General features: G+C 34.3%; 1 long non-coding RNA gene across 1 annotated transcript; it reads left to right on the top strand.

Annotated features, from left to right (window-relative positions):
- Window positions 1-854: 854 nt before the first annotated feature.
- Window positions 855-9,957, top strand: LOC124885499. The gene is made up of 2 exons (XR_007042609.1): window positions 855-2,219; window positions 9,295-9,957. It is a non-coding gene; the product is annotated as an uncharacterized LOC124885499 (long non-coding RNA).
- The last annotated feature ends 9,730 nt before the right edge of the window (window positions 9,958-19,687 follow it).

Genomic DNA, 19,687 nt, shown 5'->3' with positions numbered 1-19,687 from the left:
TACCTATATTGCATTATTATTAACTTTGAACAAGAATCTCTCAAGTGTTGTCCACATCTTCCTACTCGCTTACTACTCTTTTTAAATTTTTGTGTTCTATTAAGTTGGTTGCTATGTTACAAACCTAGCTAAAATTGAATAGCATATTGGCGATCAGAAGATTCACTGGCGGAGACATGATTTTCATTAAACGATGTGACTTTTTGAAGAAAGAATCTGGTTGAACTCTGATTTGTCCCCCTAGCTAGCTCATGCCAGAGTGTGTGATTTAGCGATCAACAAATAAATTATTGAATAATTTCTTTTCATTTTTTGTCTAACCTCTTTGAAAGACACAAAGCTGCTCGATAACTATGTGTATACTTATGGAGGTATATAGAAAGTATTTGATGAAATAAAAAATGGAGCAATTCAGTACACTAAAGTTCCTGCTATGTGCAGGGTCCGAGGAAGCGTCCCACTGCATTTCTACCAGAGGTTGTTTTCGAGGCTTAAATTCATGATCTCCTAATTACATGACAACAACTTTACCCACTACGTCAAAGCTTCCCTTCTAGTGTCTGATGAAATAATCGACTGTTAAAAAAGAAAAAGGAGCACTAAAATCTATAAAGTATTTTGCTAAAATGTTCTTAATAGCATGAAGAAACATATCTTAATTAATCCAGTATTATATTGCCAGATGTAATCACTTGTCAATTGCTAATAATTGACAGCTTATAAGCTGCACATTTTTAAAATGATGCTTTAAGGACCAATAATGACCAACTTGTTGGTGATACCTCACCTAAATCTCTTTAAATTATAAAACTTTATCCATAATCTATTCATAAAAAAGGTGTTACCTTAATTTATTGGTCCATATCCATTTTTTATCTACTCGTGAGAGGATTTGTTTGAACTAATATATATAGGACCTATAAATTTAGGAGGGCCTAAGAATTCATAAATATAATTAATAAGATTATCCTTGTTAAATATTTAACTAAACACAATAATTGGGAGCTTTCATTACCAAGAATTTTGCCGTCAACGTGTGGACCTGCATGGGATCATTATTTGGTTTGGATAGATTACTACTAAAAGGACAATTATGAGTTTGGTTCAATGACTTTTGGTTGTCCACATCCATAAGCAGATTTTAATATTTTAATTAGTATACGTGAGTATGAATCGCGTATATTTTACTCTCTTCAAATTCCATTTTGATGAGAATATACTGAGTGTATTATCGTAGTTGTTGTAGAGGAGAGTAATAACAGATGATTAACCCAATGGCTGAGCCAAAATTTCACTAAGGGGTAATCAGAATATAAGCAAATTCATAAAGAAGCTAAGCAGTGTCAATTGTAGACACCTAATTTTGTCCCTCCCGAAGCCCAATTTATCCATTTTTTACCCCGCATTATCATACACCCTCATCCATGTAATTATACCCCACAAAAATACAAAAAATAACAATCTCTAGCATAATCCCTAACAAATTCTATCTTGTTTTAATCTTATCCTAACCAACTTTACACCCGATCCTAACAACCTCTCTAATGAAATTAGGACACATCACCATAACAAGATTCACACAAAGAAACACAGTGAGGGAATTCATACGCACTACCCCACAGAACACACCGAGAAATCCTCATTGATAAAAAATACACACATATTCACTCATCCATGATATACCCACACACGGGAGAACACATACAAAAATGGATAGATACACACAAGAGAGGGAATCGAGAGAGAGTTAAAATCGTGAGAGGGAGAAGATGGAGTAAAATCGAGCACTAGAGAGAGAAAATCAGGAGAGAGCGAGCTAAGATCGAGAAAGAGAGGGAGATTACAGATTGGTCACACTGTTTTTGGCGAGTTCTTCACCGGAATCGCCGCTAGGTACTTTGACGACCACCGTTAGGTCACTGTTACGGCGAAATCCACCAGAGAATGACATTTCTGCCTCTATTCCGACCAAACCCACATCGAACAGCCACCCCTTTCTCATTTTCAGTTTAAATCTCCCTGGAAAAACGTTAAATCCGGCCACCAATTCGTTTGTTCTTCGTGGCGTCTTGTTCGAATTGAGCTTTGAGATGTTCCCGTGGATTTGGTTCGTCGTTCGAGGTTCGAGTTGAGATGGGTTAGTCGATTGAGGTTGTTCAATTCGAGGTCCGTTGTCTCTTCACCCAGTTAATACTAAATCTTGAAAGCTTCAAATTGAGGTCCAATTCTACTCCTTTCATCTTTTCATTTCTTTGTTGGTGATATTCTGTGTGTTGGATTAAATATTCGTATGTGGTTTGATCTTCGTTGGTGATGAATAATTGTTGGTGTTGATTGGTTGTTGATTCCGTTGGTTATGAATTGTGTGTGATGTGAATGATGAATATTGAGTTTATAGTGATTGTGGATTGTTGGAAATAGTAGTATGTTTGAATCTTGATTTAAAATTAGATTGGGGTGGGATTGAGAATTGAAATCGATCATAAGTGAATAGTGTTTAATTTGATTCATTATTTGTTGGTTTAATTCGGAATGAACATTGACATCATTAAAAATGATAATATCATGTTTTAGAGTGAATTAGTAGGCAAATACTAGGTCGGGTAGGAAAATTTAGAAATAACGATTTGTTGAGTGTTTGAATATGTGCGTGGATGGTTCGTTCTACTTTATCGAACAAAAATTAAAATTGTACTCATTTGGCTGGGGAATGCCCCGAGAGATTTGCATTGATTTATTCGGGGAATGCCCCGAAGTATCATGTATGGAAAAGAGGCTCGTGATCAAGGCCCGAGGCATCGGGTAAAGCATTGGAGAGTAGTTTAGGATTAGTGTAGGTTTACTTTTCAGTACCTTTTTATTTTGGACTGTATAATTGGACTAAACACTATATTTTGGATTTATTTTGTTTTTGTCTGTTTGATTGATTGTTTTATGTGTTTTTGTGTGGTTTATACATTCGTGATGCCAAATTAGTCGATATGCTCCACCAAGCGATCGTGGTCGAACCACGGGATCGAGGGGTGCCTAACACCTTCCCCTCGGTTAACAGAATTCCTTATATGGAATCTCTGTTTGCGGATCAGTTTCTAGAGTCAAACTGTTTTGAAAAGGATTTCCAAAGGTGACTTGGCACACCCGATTTATGCCAAGTGGCGACTCTGAATAAAAAATGTAAATAATCTTTTTTCGAAGCAAATTTTCAATATTTTGTCACTTTAATAATAAAAATCCTTTCAAACTTAAAATCATAATTTTTTTTGGAGTGAAAAAGGGGTGTGACAGCTCTGGCAACTCTGCTGGGGACCTTTTCAGAATTTGAGCTTATTTCGGAGTTGTATCGGCTGAGTTTGACACTATAGATGTATAGACATTTTATTTGTGTTGTTTTGTGTTATTGTTTATGTTATTATTTATCATTGTGGACTGCCTCTATGCTCTTTGTTTACAGTTTTTTTTACGTTGTATTACCGCTTTATATCTGGCATCATGTGCATAACCCAAGTTTTTCTTTTTGCAACAAGTTCGTAGTACACGTGTGTGCACGACCTATAGTTGAGTCACCTTTATTTTAGGAGGGGGAGCCGTTGGGTTGTATGGAGTAGGTGGACAGCTAAAGCGATCCACTATCGACCATACGCTCTCCCGAACAACCTTGTTAGTGGACCCCAGCGTAGGTCAGCCTTTAGGTCATGTTTATTTGCATTATATTGAGATCTAGCGGGATCCACGTGGCCCTTTGTAGGAGACTCACCTCTAAAGCATCCCTATGTGCTAAATGTTGCATCTTTGAGGATAACGTGGTCATTTGACGGACTGATTTAGGAAAAACATGTGTTAGAAGTAAAGTGCGTAGGCAAGAAAAGTTGAAAAAAATAGAAAAAAGTGAGTTGAAAAGAAAACAAAAAGAGTTTTGTAAGTTTTTAGAGTTCTTTATGACTTTTGATTTTTCTTTCACAATCTCAAAATTCAAAAAGATTTTTTTACCTTTCGCAATCATTTTCTCAAAAACATCAAAAAGAGTTTCCTTTACCATGCATTCACAATTTAAAAATTCTAAAAAAGATTTTTCATTCATAGGAGTTTTTATAAAAGAAAAATTCAAAAAAAAAATGGTAGAAGTTTTGTACATTTTATATAACGAAAATTTCAAAAAGATTTTTCTCTCATAGTTATTGGTGTCAGTTTTGTATGTTGTGTCTAATTGAAAACCCAAAAAGATTTTATTTTCATCGTCCATCTGTAATCGCGTCTCTCAAGTCAAGTCTTAGTTTGTTTTAATCCTTAATTGTTCAACCTGGATGAACTACGCACCCCTGATTCTCCTCTTTCAGGAGTGAGATACGTAGGCAGCCTATTGTTGGTTCGGGAATCTTATTTGAAAAATCAAAAAAAGATTTTCTTGAATCTTATTTGAAAAATCAAAAAAAGATTTTCTTTACTCTTTATTTAGAGTAAGTGTTCCATATATATCTTTAAAAGAAACTACAATAAGAATTTTCTTTAATAGTTTCAAGTTTCATTTTCGTATGAAATTCAAAATTGGAAACCCCAAAAGATTTTTCTTTGTAGGTTTTATTTTGTATGAAAATCTAAAAAATTCAAAAAAGATTTTCTTCACTCTTTATTTAGAGTAGGTGTCATATACATCTGTAAAAGAAAACTACAAAAAGATTTTTCTTTAATAGTTTCAAGTTTTATTTACGTATGAATGCAAAATTGAAAATCCAAAAAGATTGTTCTTTGATAATCGTAGGTTTCATTTTGTATAGGAATTTTAAAGCTGAAAATTCAAAAAGATTTTCGTCAATTCTTTTGACAATTTGTTATTTTCTTTTCTTTGTTAAGTTTCAAGAAAAAGAAAAGAGTTTGATTGGCCATTTTGGCAAGACTTTACGAACTACGCACACCTGATTCTCCTCTCTCGGGACTGAGATACGTAGGCGCCGTTCTTGGGTTCGGTGATCTTTTAAAAAAAAAAAAAGGAAAAAGAGGTTTTGAAAAAGTTTTGAATTCTAACACATTTGTTGTTTTTTGTTGAGTCAGTTTAAGGTGGTTGATTTGTGGCATTCTGGCTGGTCCTTCATATCACATCAAATCCAAAGGGTTAGTTGTGTCCAACAAAGATATAGAGAGTGACATCATGGATCAAACAAAGAATCAGGAAAATGAGAGTTTGAAGCAAGAGATTAGGAGGTTAAGACAACAAATGACAGAAATGCATCGAGCTTGGGCCAGTGGGTTGCCTCCTCCTCCATTTCCTTTTATTGATCCTAAAAATGCCTAGAGTTTTTCACCAAAATCTCAAAGTCAATTTTTTACTGTTGTTGATGCACCGCAACATGACTCAGAATTTATTTCAAGGCAAAAGCATCTCAATACTTCCGCCACTTTTCCTCTAGCTCCTCAGCATAAGCCTGCCACATTCATAACACCACATGTCGTCTGTGATCTTGTTGCTCAATCCTCTACTGGGACTTCCACACTAACTAGCCCAACGGTTGGGCATCCTCATGCTGCTAGTGAACCTATTTTTAATAATGTTGGTGATCATTGTTATACTCCTGAGCCTGCTTTTAAGTTAACTGGACCACCAAAATTTCTTAACAAAAAGTCCAGTGTGCCAGAAGAGTTGGAGAAAATGGTTGGAAAAATGAAGATTACAGAAAATGCTATAAAAAATTCTCTAGGACCTGCGGGTAAAGAAGATGTTTCATACAAATACTGGGGCATGCCTTCAAGTTCTAACCTTCCTCCAATCTTTGAGATGTTGAAATTTAAGGAGCAAGATATGAGGAATCCGTGAAATATTTGGGACAATATTGCAATCAATTAAGGGAACCTGGAGGGAAGAAGAATGAGAAAGATGACACTGCTATTGTAGTTAGAGAACGGGCACATCCAAGAAGACGACGTCGTCGTTGCCATCAGTCTCAAGCCCAAGTTCATACCCAAGCTCTCCATAATCACTCCCAAAATCCATTATATTCTGTTTCCCCACCTTCATATCTAGTATATTGCGCACAACCATATGTTCAACTCCCTCCTTACCCACAATGGTGCACACCAACTCCTCAAAATCATCCTTCAATTCCACAAACATACCAAAGCTCTTCTAGGTCCGATGTTCGATCCAAGTTAAACAATTAAATGAGGAAAAAATTGAGAGATAGTTTCACACCAATTGAAGAGTTGTATGCCAGTTTATTTCAGATATTGGCACAACGAGGCATGATCACTCCTCTCCTTAGGTATGCTTCTGACCCGCATTCAAGAAGTTTTGATCCTAATGTACGATGTGCATATCATTCTGATGTTCAAGGTCACAGTATTGAAGACTGTCATGCTTTGAAAAGAGAAATTGAAAAGATGATTCAAGACAAATTAATTATGGTGCAGAACATTGACAGTGAGGAAAGTTCTAGTCATGCTGATATGCAAACCAGTGGCTAAGATATCAGGCTGAGCAATTGAAAAGTCACCCCTCTCCCTACTAGGAAGAGGTCTAGTAGCCTATTTTGTTTTATTTTCTGTTGTCCGAAATATTTCAGGGTTGTAGTTTGGGATCTATCTTGTTTTGTCCTTTTGCCATTTATGTTCAAACCCTTCTATCTTTTGTTTCAACTAAATGAAGTGTCCAATTTTTCTATGTTTTAAATATGAGTTGTTTGTTTATTTTCTTTACATAGTACATTTTATGTTGACTCTAGTGATATGACATGCTAGTGAAATTTTCTGCCAGATCTTAAAATCCAGTTTAAGCATGAGCATTGAATCAGAGGGTTAAAGTTAGAAAAAGAGAGCATTTGAGAAAATAGGTAGAGTGCTGAGACATTTGGTGACAAGTTCAAGCCTTTTTTGAAAATAAGGCAATTATTTTGAGAATCACAAGAATAACTTGGTCATCAATTGAAAAATATAGCTCAATTAGGTCAAATAGCGGATGTGTGATTCCGAGGAACAGAAAAATCAGCTCCATGAAAGCATGGGTCAGTTGATGTGAGGGATCTATAACACAGGTGGAGTTGTATGTTTGACAAGCTCAGAAGAAGTAGTGGCACGCATGCTCAGTTAAAGTTAGTATTGTGAAAGTGTCACAAATGATCTTCATGTTTCATTTTCATATTGGATAATGTGTACTGACATTTTCAAGGATTGATATGACGAAGGCAATTCATTCTGCTATCCATACATTGTGTCATCCTTCGTGTACCCCATTTGAGCCTTAGTGTTATTTTCTTTCATACACCTCTTTTGAAATCAAGATAGTGTCAGCAAAGCTCAAAAGAAGAGTGTAAAAAAAATCGTGTAAAAAAAAAGAGAAAAAATATGCCCAAAAAAGAAAGAAAAGAGAAGAATGTCAAAAGAAATAGAGTCAGAAAAAAAAGAGAAAAAGAGTCAAGAAAAGAGAAAAACAAAGAAATCAGAATCAATCAAAAGAACAAGCTGCCAGAACTACGCATGACCTAATTCTCCTCTCTTGGGGGTGAGATACGTAGGCTGCCCTACTCTGAGCTCGGTCCAACCAAATAAACAATTTAGAATTGCCCAGTCAAAAAAAACTGGGGCATGAGTTAATCTTCATTATTTGAGTCAATTCCAAAAGTTGTAAGTTTCACCTCACTTCAAGTGTCGTTTGGGTCTCATGCCATCCCTTCTTTCTAACCCTATCCAAAAGTCAAGTTACAACCAATGAAAAACCTTAAGATCAATCTTTGAGAATGTTAAGGCTAAGCATGCAATGAATATGATGACGCATTTTGGGAACTACTTGTTTTTCTCAACATAAGAAATCGGGAGAGAAATAAAAATGAGAGACTCTTATTGGTGAAAACCTTCACGGGCACCATAAGGCGATGGTGAGCTGAGAGAAAAATAAAAGAGGCTTGTTGGCGAAAACTCTTCAAGGTGTCACTAGCCGAATGAGGTCTTAAATGTAATTGACCTAAAGAAGAAACTCAGCTTCATGGCCATAAACTCAACAACAATTGGTAGAAAGTTTGGATGGAAAGATTGGACAGCTTAATCTAAAATGCATGGAATAATCACTAGAGTTGACTGTCATTTTTAGATAAATTTTTTGTTTCTTTATTTCAAAAGGGGACATTCATTGCCTTTTCTTTCTTCTCTTTATTTTATTTTTATTTTTCTTGAGTTAGTTATCCAAATAAAAAAAATATTTTCATTTTTTCTCTTGTCATTGAGTCAAGTCCAGGTCAAAACAAATGTGAAAAGGTTTCAAAACTGGTTACCAGCTTCTTCAATTGTACAAAGCAAGACAAAATGCTAGAACATAAAAGAAACATGATTGTGAGCCAAAATAAGGCATGCAGAAAGCTTCGTCAGCAAGCAAATCTGGAAACTCATGGAAATACCAAGGTTTAAGGGGTTTATCTGAGAAGCATAGCAAAGCAGAGATACTGTGTTTATTTCAGAGTCACTCTTAATAATCTGAGTTTGGGTCAATGACGCGACAAATCAAGGGCAACTGCAAGCAATCCGAAACAAAATGAAGGAAATAGACACCGGAGTAGATGTCTGGGAAGCCAAGTGCTGCAAGCCACCACTAAGTTTTTAACTGACAAACTTTCTTTGTCGAAACAGGGGCAAATTCACTTCACTTAATTCAGTTGGCATTGGAAAAGAACATCCGTGAAATTTTACTTTATGCTCAGGACTCTCCTGGAAAATGAAATTTTACCCTCCTAGAAAATGGGATTTTACTTTATGCTCAGGACCCTCCTGGAAAATGGGATGTTACTTTATGTTCAGAACCCTCCTGGAAAATGAAATTTTACTTTATGTTCAGGACCCTCCTAGAAAATGAGATTTTACTTTATGTTCAGGACCTTTCTGGAAAATGAGATTTTACTTTATGTTCAGGACCCTCCTGAAAAATGGGATTTTACATTTTGTTCAGGACCCTCCTAGAAAATGGGATTTTACTTTCTGCTCAGGACCCTCCTGGAAAATGGAAATTTACTTTATGTTCAGGACCCTCCTAAAAAATGAGTATTTACTTTATGTTCAAGACCCTCCTGGAAAATGGAAATTTACTTTATGCTCAGGATCCTCCTAAAAAATGGAAATTTACTTCATGTTCAGGACCCTCCTGAAAAATGAGAATTTACTTCATGTTTAGGACCCTCCTGAAAAATGAGAATTTACTTCATGTTCAGGACCCTCCTGGAAAATGGGACATTACTTTTAACAAAAAATGAATGAATGAAATCTTTCTTTGTCATAATCTTCATTTGGGATAATTTTCATTTTAGTTTTGATTTTTAATTTCAGGAGCCCGCTTGAAGAATAGGGTGATGAAATTGAAAGTCAGGAGCCTACCTAAAGAATAGGGTGATTAAATTGAAAGTCAGGAGCCTACCTGAAGAAGAGAATGATGAAATGGAAAGTCAAGAGCCCGCTTGAAGAATAGGATGATGAAATTGAAAGTCAAGTAACAAGGTTAAGAGATTGAAAGTCAAGCAACAAAGTCAAGAAGTTGAAAGTCAAACAACAAGGTGAAGAAGTTGAAATTCAAGCAACAAGGCAAAGAAATTGAAAGTCAACAGATTGAAAAATAGCAAGTTAGGAGCCCGCCTGAAGAACAGGGTGATGAAATTAAAAGCCAAGCAACAAGTTGAGGAAATGGCAAGCCAGGAGCCCGCCTGAAGAATAGGATGATGAAACTCAAGTCAAGAGTCCAAAAAAAATTGCATAGATAGGACTTTTGTAATTTCATTTATGTTTTAACTTGTAATTATTATTTTTGATGTATTGACAGAGCCGCGGACCGGGACCTCGACAAAACCTCTCTCGACTCTCCTACTCGGTATAGTCCCTCTTATTTCAGTCCTTGGGGATGAGTATGATGTCCAAAGTTAAGACTTGATTTTCCTCCTTCCCTTTGTTTCTTTCTTTTTGAATAATGATCGGGACAAAATTTTATCTCGTTGTCTACTTCTTTGTCTGAAAATACTTTATGTTTATATTCAAAGGGGGCATGATGTAGACACCTAATTTTGTCCCTCCCGAAGCCTAATTTATCCATTTTTTACCTCGCGTTATCATACACCCTCATCCACGTGATTATACCCCACAAAAATATAAAAAATAACAACCGTTAACATAATTCCTAATAAATTCTATCTTGTTTTAATCCTATCCTAACAAACTTTACACCCCATTCTAATAACCTCTCCAATAAAATTAGGACACATCACTATAACAGGATTCACACATTGAAACACAGGGAGGGAATCCATATGCACTACCCTACAGAACACACCGAGAAATCCTCATTGATAAAAAATACACACATAATCACTCATCCACGATATACCCACACATGGGAGAACACATACAAAAACGGATAGATACGCACAAGAGAGGGAATCAAGATAGAGTTAAAATCGTGAGAGGGAGAGATCAAAAGGGAGAAGATGGAGTAAAATCGAGCACCAAAGAGAGAAAATCAGGAGAGAGAGAACTAAAATCAAGAAAGAGAGGGAGAAAACAGATTGGTCAGACTATTTTTGGTGAGTTCTTCACCGGAATCGCCGCCAGGTACTCCGACGACCACCGTTAGGTCACTGCTACGGAGAAACCCATCGGAGAATTGCATTTTCGGATCTATTCCAACCAAACCCACATTGAACAGCCACCCTTTTCTAATTTTCATTTTAAATCTCACCGTAAAAATATTAATTCCAACCACCAATTCGTTTGTTCTTCGTGGAGTCTTGTTTTAATTGAGTTTTGAGATGTTCCCATGGATTTGGTTCGTTGTTCGAGGTTCGAGTTGAGGCGGGTTAGTCGATTGAGGTTCAATTCGAGGTTCGGTCACGGATTTCGTCCCTTCACCCGGTTAATACTAAATCTTGAAAGCTTCAAATTGAGGTCCAATTTTACTCCTTTTATCTTTTCATTTCTTTGTTGGTGATATTTTGTGTGTTGGATTAAGTATTCACATATGGTTTGATCTTCGTTGGTGATGAATAATTGTTGGTGTTGATTGGTTGTTGATTCCGTTGGTTATGAATTGTGTGTGATGTGAATGATGAATACTGAGTTTATAGTGATTGTGAATTGTTGGAAATAGTAGTATGTTTGAATCTTGATTTAAAATTAGATTGGGGTGGGATTGAGAATTGAAATCGATCATAAGTGGGTCCAATTGTTTGTTGGTTTAATTCGGAATGACCATTGACATCATTACAATTGATAATATCATGTTTTAGGGTGAATTAGTAGGCAAAAACTAGGTCGGGTAGGAAAATTTAGAAATAACGATTTGTTAAGTGTTTGAATATGTGCGTGGATGGTTCGTTCTACTTTATCATACAAAAATTAAAATTGTACTCATTTGGCCATGGAATGCCCCGAGAGATTTGTATTGATTTATTCGGGGAATACCCGAAGTATCATGTACGCAAAGGAGGCTCGTGATCAAGGCCCGAGGCATCGGGTAAAGCATTGGAGAGTAGTTTAGGATTTGTGTAGGTTTATCTTTCAATACCTTTTTATTTTGAACTGTATAATTGGATTGAACACTATATTTTGGATTTGTTTTGTTTTTGTGTGTTTGATTGATTATTTTATGTGTTTTTGTGTGGTTTATACATTTGTCATATCAAATTAGTCGATACGCTCCACCAAGCGACCGTGGTCGAACCACGGGATCGAGGGGTGCCTAACACCTTTCCCTCGGTCAACAAAATTCCTTATCTGGAATCTCTATTCGCGGATCAGTTTCTAGAGTCAAACTGTTTTGAAAAGTATTTCCAAAGATGACTTGGCACACCCGATTTATGTCAAGTGGCAACTCTGAATAAAAAATGTAAATAATTCTTTTTCGAAGCAAATTTTCAATCTTTTGTCACTTTCATAATAAAAATCCTTTCAAACTTAAAATCATAATCTATTTTTGGTTAAAGAAGAGGTGTGACATCAAGACGTTATACATATAAATAAATAAAATAAATATTTTTACCTAGCTACCTAGTATAATTTTCCAATGAATGGGTGTCAATCAACACCCCTCAATTACATGTGGTTCCGCCACTGGATTCACCTATATTGGTGGTGAGGAGCAGGCCTAGGTGCTTTTTTGTGGTGCTCCGGCACCTGTTAAATCTGACACAGACAAGATATAACTATAAATGAAATATACAAAAAATCAAAAAATAGTAAAAAAAAAAAGCATAAAAAGCCAATAAGTTAATTGGATGATTTGATTTCCGGATGAAACCTTAAAGCTTTGAACATCAATATGTGTTAGAACCTCCCTGAGGCACCCACGACCCCAAAATTTTGGATTCGCCACTGTTGTAGCGATTGAGTTGGTGCAACAAGTGGCTTCTCATAAGGGAGACCGTCGATCAATTTCCTTTGTCAATACCTTCTCAGTCGAGCTCATCACACCGGTCACCAAGCTTGTCTAGTATGATTTATATCTCACGTGTGGTATGCGGGTTATTGCACAGAAACTAATTTACTAGTGCTCATTGAAAGAGTAGGGACAACAAATTTAATTGTATGAGGTTTCCAAAATTTAGGGCAAAATACATAAAGTAATATATCTATGTATTAAATTATAAAAAATAACACTAGTTTTATGAAATTACATTTCATAGCATTTATGGCATATTTTTATTGTGTTTCTCTTTTTTTTTTACCTCATTCAAAAAGTAAACTTCAATTACCCCTCTTTTCACGCCACTATTCCTTCTCTCTCCATTTTTGAAAGATATTTTTCCGTTTTTTCCGCCATTAACAAAAACTTTCAGCTTCACTTTTACTTTCTTTTGCACGATTTTAGCTATGTCAAATCTTCATATATTTCAGGTAACACTTAATTTAGCTATTGCATTTTTTTTTTGGGGGGGGGGGGATTTTTCGACTCTAACACATCTCAAAATCAGATTTTTTTAATTTTAATGGATGAACAAACACTAGAATCATAAAACTACTGGCGTACGAAATTTAAATTTGATTTTAGATTGTGGACCGTCTTTTAGTATCGGCTTAACTCAAGAAGAAGTTGTTAAAGTAGTTTCATCTTCTTTACAGTTTAAGAAATCTCACAGACCGAAGGAGATTAGGTCAAAATTTTGCAATGATCCGATTAAGATGAGAAAAATTATGAAAAAAAAAGGTTGCAGAAACAACATTCTCCGAAGGAAAAAAAATATTAAAAAGGGACAGAGAAGAAGAGAAAAGCTCAAGAAATTGAAGTTTTGAGTAGTAAGGTTGATGAGGAAGTGCAAAATTCTTTTACTGACGATTCTCAAGAAGATAGTGATGAAGAGGTATTCTTTTTTTGGTGTAAATGTATTTTTTAAGTAAATGTATTTTGCTATAAGTTTAGATGTTACTAAAGTTGTAAGTTATATGTATTTTTCGAAATACTGAATATGTATTTTATGTTTTTGATGATATGTGGAGGGCAAATTTAGTAGAAAACATATTTGTGAAGATGATAGGATAATTGTAAAAATATACTATTAATAAATAGGTTAGTACTCATGAACAGGTTTTTTTTTGCTATATGTATTTTTATATATTTAATATGTATTTTTTTAAGAATTTGTTATATTTTGCACTGATAAAATACATATGCATGTTACTTTTAGTTTAACTACCATATCAGTATATTCGCTATAGGGTATGCCATTGGCTATATGTATTTTTGACTTACTTGATATGTTTTTTTCAGTCTTGATTGTATTTTTACCATAATTGATTTATATTTTTCAGTGTTGGTTGTATTTTTAGCATATTTGATTTGTATTTTTTAGTGTTGCTTGTAATTTTGATTATATGTGATATGTTTTTTTCAGTGTTGGTTGCATGTTATATTTTTTTTTGTGTGCTTGAATTTTTTTTACAGATTAAGAAGTGGTAGTTTTACTTTGAATAGGTTATACGGGACGAAATATTTATAGTCAGAAAACTTTCAAGATTTGCACCACACATGTGCTCGTACAGTGACAAAGTTATTTTTGGTTATTTTATGAAGAAACAGCAATGTGTAGTGCAAGCACAGTTGTGCAGATGCGTTATGACGCTTGAGGTGAAGGGTAGTTCTTTTTCTAGGATTCTGATTTGTGCTAATGGCACCTTTCTTAATTTTACTCCCAAGGAATTTGCTATCATAACTGGATTGAATTGTGTGTCAAATAGATATGACTTTATTTTTACGAGGGTGTACCAAATAGGATGGTTGAGAAGTATTTCAATGGGGCAGAAATTATACAGAAAAGACAACTATTTCTAGCATTCACGGAGAAATTATGGAGGGAGAACAATGATGAGGATGCTGAGAAATTTACAATCCTGTATTTCCTGCATTCATTTGTGTTATCTAATGTTGAAACTGTGGTTATACCTCATCTTCATTTCAATTTGATCGATAGTGGAAGATATAAGGATTTTCCATGGGGTTCTTTATCTTTTGAAGATCTAGCAAGGCAAAGTAGAATAACTAGTGTCACTGAAATTGTTGATGTATGATGGTTGATGGATTTTTAACTTTTTGTATTTTAGAAACTAGTTTATGGATGTAGGTTTTGATTGTACAGACTAATTTTGATGTTTTGAATTGGTTCTATTTCACGAAGTTCTACCATTTACTATGAGATATTATTAAAAAAAACTTACGTAGTTTTTATATTATGTTTAAAATACATATATCGTATAAATCAATTGTATTTAGACTAAAAATACATATGCAATGTTAAAATCAAATATTGCAAAAATACATATAGAACATTCATAATATGTATTTTACTATGTTGTTGTTGTTCTTTAAAGTTTTTCACCACCTTCCTATATTGTTAAATATAACATGTAGTTTGGGATTTATGGAGTTCTACCTTTCACTGTGAGATTTAGTTAAAAAATACATATGTAGTTTTCATATTATGCAGAAAAATGCATATGTTGTATAAATCAATTATTTTTCAGCATAAAACTACATATGAAATGTTAGAATCAAACATTACAAAAATACAACTACAACATACCTTATATGCATTTTGAGGATGTTTTCATTACCTATAAATATAAATTAGGACTTAAATTAAAGTAAAATTTTAAAAATTATTACAGTTATTTACAAAATAAATATACAGTGTTGATATTTTGCTACAAAATACATATGGATTATACATTAAAAATATTTGTCAAAAAAATATATATGTCCTGTTAATATAAAACTAATGGAAAATACATATAGATCAAACCTAATATGTAATTTTGATATGTGTTCATTTTAAATCATTATACAAGAGAATTTGAATTACACATAAATTTGACTTTTTAATGCAGTTATAAATTTGATTTTAGTTACAAAATACATATGCAGTGATGATATTTTTATTAAAAATACATATGGATTATACATCAAATGTATTTTTACAATGTAAATACATATGCAATAACATTATGCAATTCAAACATATATTTGCAGAATATGTCACATATATTTAAACATTTGAACAATTAGGAATCATATACTTGTTTGGTTAATCAAAGTTACCACCTTTAACCGAAAATATATTTACTATGTCAAAAATACATATGAATTGCTGCTAGAAAATACACGTGTAATGTACAGCTTTTGAAACATATATAGCTCCATTATTCAAATATTACTATCTTCAATTGTCAAATGATTCATAAATGCATTATCTAAACTGAATTAGTTCATCATTATAAAAAATGAAAAAAAAATGTTTTAAGAAATAATACAGAAGAAGAAATGTATTATTTGCGATATTTCCTACAAGAACACTTATTGTGATCCTTAGCCCCACAACTACTGCATGAGTTGATATTTTTTTTTCCCAACATATCCCGACCTAATTTTCCACGATTCTTCTTTGCAGGTCTTCCTGGAGGTCTTTTGAATTTTGGAGGCAGTGATATTTCATCACGTATTCTCTCTGGAATTATCCAGTCATCGCTGTGTGGCAACAGGTAGATTGAAATATCATATGTCTTCAAAATAGTTTTTGGTTTAAACAAATCTGAACAGTATGGCCCCTTCTCAAAATTCTTTTTCTCCATGTGCATATGATATCACATCTATTTGAAAAGTATTACATGAGCACTTTTTTTCCTTGATGCAACCAATGAAGTGCTTTTGTTTGTCGTGTACCGTATACACATATTCTATGGCTGGTACAACCTGACATAAAAAAAAAAATTTAAATGCATTGATACAAGAAGATGAATTCCATATTTCATGATATGTTGTAAGCACACCAACATTTAAAAAAAATACTTATGCAAATAAAAATACATATGCAGAGTACTTTTTTACAGAGCAGCCAAATACATATGCAGTTATTAATAATTTTCAATACAACAAAATTCATCTCCAAAATACATATTATGTTTTAAATTTTTTATATTTTTTATGTTGTATATCTTTTCATTAATTTACAACTGCATGAAAAGTATTTTCATATTTATGTTTCCATAATTATAATTTCCACAAATCTAAAAGGTCATACCGTCATACAGGTACATAAAGTCTCGTTCTCACTAAGTATGTCATTAAACTTTTCAATGAGTGTTGTGAAGGTATATGAAGCCTCCTATCTATTTGCACAATTCCATTTTGCAAACAGTGTTCGAACTTCCTCAAGAAAGTCATAAATTGACAGTTCTCTAGATGATACAAGCACTCCATTTATTGACTCCGCAATGTTTGAAGTTAAAGTCCATCCTCGGTGAACTGTTGCATACGACCTAGCCCACTTTTCGTAACCCGCCAATTTCAAATATTTCTTCACCCTCATATCAGCTGCCTTAACTTTTTCAATTAACATATGGAATTCTAACTTTGAATATGATTTGGCCATTGTATAAAAGATCTCCGATAATGCATCGTGTGACTTTTTGAAAAGTTTTTTCACATTTTTTCATAGATGCCACATACATGCATAATGTGGAAAATCTTCGTACACATCACCAACAGCCTTTATGATGTTTGGATTCCTATCAGACACAACACACATGTTTTGTCTTACCTCGTACGCTTCCTTTAGATTTTCGAAGAGCCACGTCCAGGATGCATCATTTTCAGAATTAAGCACACCATATGCGAAAGAAAATATATGACATGTATACATAATTCATCATTTTCAGAATCAAGCACACCATATGCCAAAGAAAAAATATAAACTGCACAACGCAGGCCGATTTAAATACAGTTAGGAATTGCATATGTATTTATTACAAATATAGGTCAACTAAAATGTATATTTTATCTACCAGAAATGGTATCAATTACATATAATAAAATATAATTTCACCTAACTATCAAACATAATCAATTTTACATGTTTCATTCAGGAAACTTTGAAAATATATGTAATTACATATAGATATGTATTTATGAATTTGAAATATGTATTTTTCAAGTCAACAGCAGAAATTCAAAAAAATACAACCAGTTATACAATGTAATTATTATTAAATGATACTAACCTGCTCCGTCTGTTGTACATGCTGTTACCAATACTCCAGTATACATTCCTCTCAGATGACTAGCATCAACAACTACGACTGGTCTACAATGATAGAATCCTTTAATGAATGCATGTAGAGCGATAAATACATACAAGAACGCATTATCATCTGTCTTATTCATTCTTATATGTAACTCCAGATAAGTAGTATTCAACACATATAAGTATGATGGAAATTTCCCATAAGATGCTGATGGCTTACCCCTCAACTCTTCTAACGCTCTTTCCTTGGCCCTCCAACATAAAGTGTATGTCAAATCCACACCAAAATCTTCCTTCATGTCATTTTTTATTTTCGCCGCACTGTATTGTCGTTTGTGATTTTTGAATTTCTGTTTAACCATACCAGCTATCAACATACTAGTTGCATGCACCTTTGGATAGATCTTGTCCTTCACTGGGCAAGTATGTTCAGGTATGAATCTTCTAATTCTAAACATTCCAGTGTCTCCCATGCCTGATGCACGCATTAAGAACTCGCAGTTTCTTGATTTACAAAATAATGTATAACTACATCAAACATGATTAAATATATTCAAAATACATATCCAAAGTAATATTTAACAAAATCAGAGTGATATAGAATGTACGTACGTTTTCTTACTAGACCTTTTACTGCGCGTTTGAAACTTTTACCTAATTGCATAGTCCTTCATGACTTACTTTAAAAATTTTTTTTATCAAGTAAACCTGATCGTCCTCAACATACTTGCATAGTCCTTCCCAAACTAGCTAATTGGTGAAGATCTTTAACCATCCCTTGCCTTTCTATAGGCGCCATCATACCCTTACGACTTAACGCATCAGCTACCACATTTGCTTTCCCTGGATGGTACAAGATATCAGCATCGTAGTCCTTTAATAGTTCAAGCCATCTCCGCTGCCTTAAATTTAGATCCTTCTGATTAAATATATATTGCAAGATCTTATGGTCAGTATATATATCAACATGAACCCCATATAAGTAGTGTCGCCATATCTTTAAAGCAAAAATAACTGCTGCCAGCTCAAGATCATGTGTAGGATAATTTTTCTGATGTGGCCGCAATTGTCTAGAAGTATATGCTATTACCTTACCATGCTGCATCAATACACATCCTAAACCAATTCTGGAAGCATCACAACACACTGTATACCCTTCGGTGCCTTCTGGAAGTACCAACATGGGTGTAGAAATCAACTTGTTCTTTAAATCTTGAAAACTCTTCTCACAAGCATCATTCCATTGGAATTTGGATGCTTTATGGGTTAGCTTGGTTAAGGGTGCTGAAATGGAAGAAAAGCCTTTAACAAACCTTCTATAATAACCGGCCAACCCGACAAAACTACGAATCTCCGTAGGCGTTGTGGGCCTTGGCAAGTTCTTCACAACTTCTATCTTTTGAGCATCAACATTTATCCCTTCACTAGATACAATATGACCCAAAAATGCCACCGACTTTAACCAAAACTCACATTTAGAGAACTTTGCATAAAGCTTACAATCACGAAAAGTCTACAATGCCTGTCATAAGTGATTGGCATGGTCCTCTTCTGATCTAGAATAAACTAGAATATCATCTATAAAAACTATCACAAATACATCCAGGAATGGCTTAAAAACCCTATTCATCAAATCCATAAAAGTTGCGGGTGCATTTGTTAGCCTAAATTACATAAATAGAAACTCATAGTGACCATACCGTGTTCGAAAAGCTGTCTTAGGTATATCCTTCTCTTTGACCCTCACTTGGTGGTAACCTGACCTCAAATCAATCTTAGAAAAACACTTGGCGCCCTATAGCTGATCAAATAAATCATCAATTCTTGGGAGAGGATATTTATTCTTAATTGTCACCTTATTCAATTGCCGATAATCAATACACATCCTCAGCGAGCCATCCCTTTTGCGCACAAATAACATTGGTGCTCCCCAGGGGACATACTAGGCCTTATGAATCCCTTCTCTAGCAAATCTTTCAATTGCTCTTTCAATTCTCATAATTCTGCTGGGGCCATTCTATACGAAGGAATAGAGATTGGTTGGGTGCCTGGTATTGCATCAATACCAAACTCTACTTCTCGTTCAGGAGGCAAACCTGGAAGATCTTTAGGAAATACATCAGAAAATTCATTTACCACCGGAACAGCGTGAAGAGTTGGTGGCTCTG

This window comes from Capsicum annuum, chromosome 1, assembly GCF_002878395.1.
Source record: "Capsicum annuum cultivar UCD-10X-F1 chromosome 1, UCD10Xv1.1, whole genome shotgun sequence".
NCBI classification, from domain to species: Eukaryota; Viridiplantae; Streptophyta; class Magnoliopsida; order Solanales; family Solanaceae; genus Capsicum; species Capsicum annuum.
The sequence above is the reverse complement of the archived record's forward strand: the minus strand, read 5'-3'. Positions and strand labels throughout refer to the sequence as shown.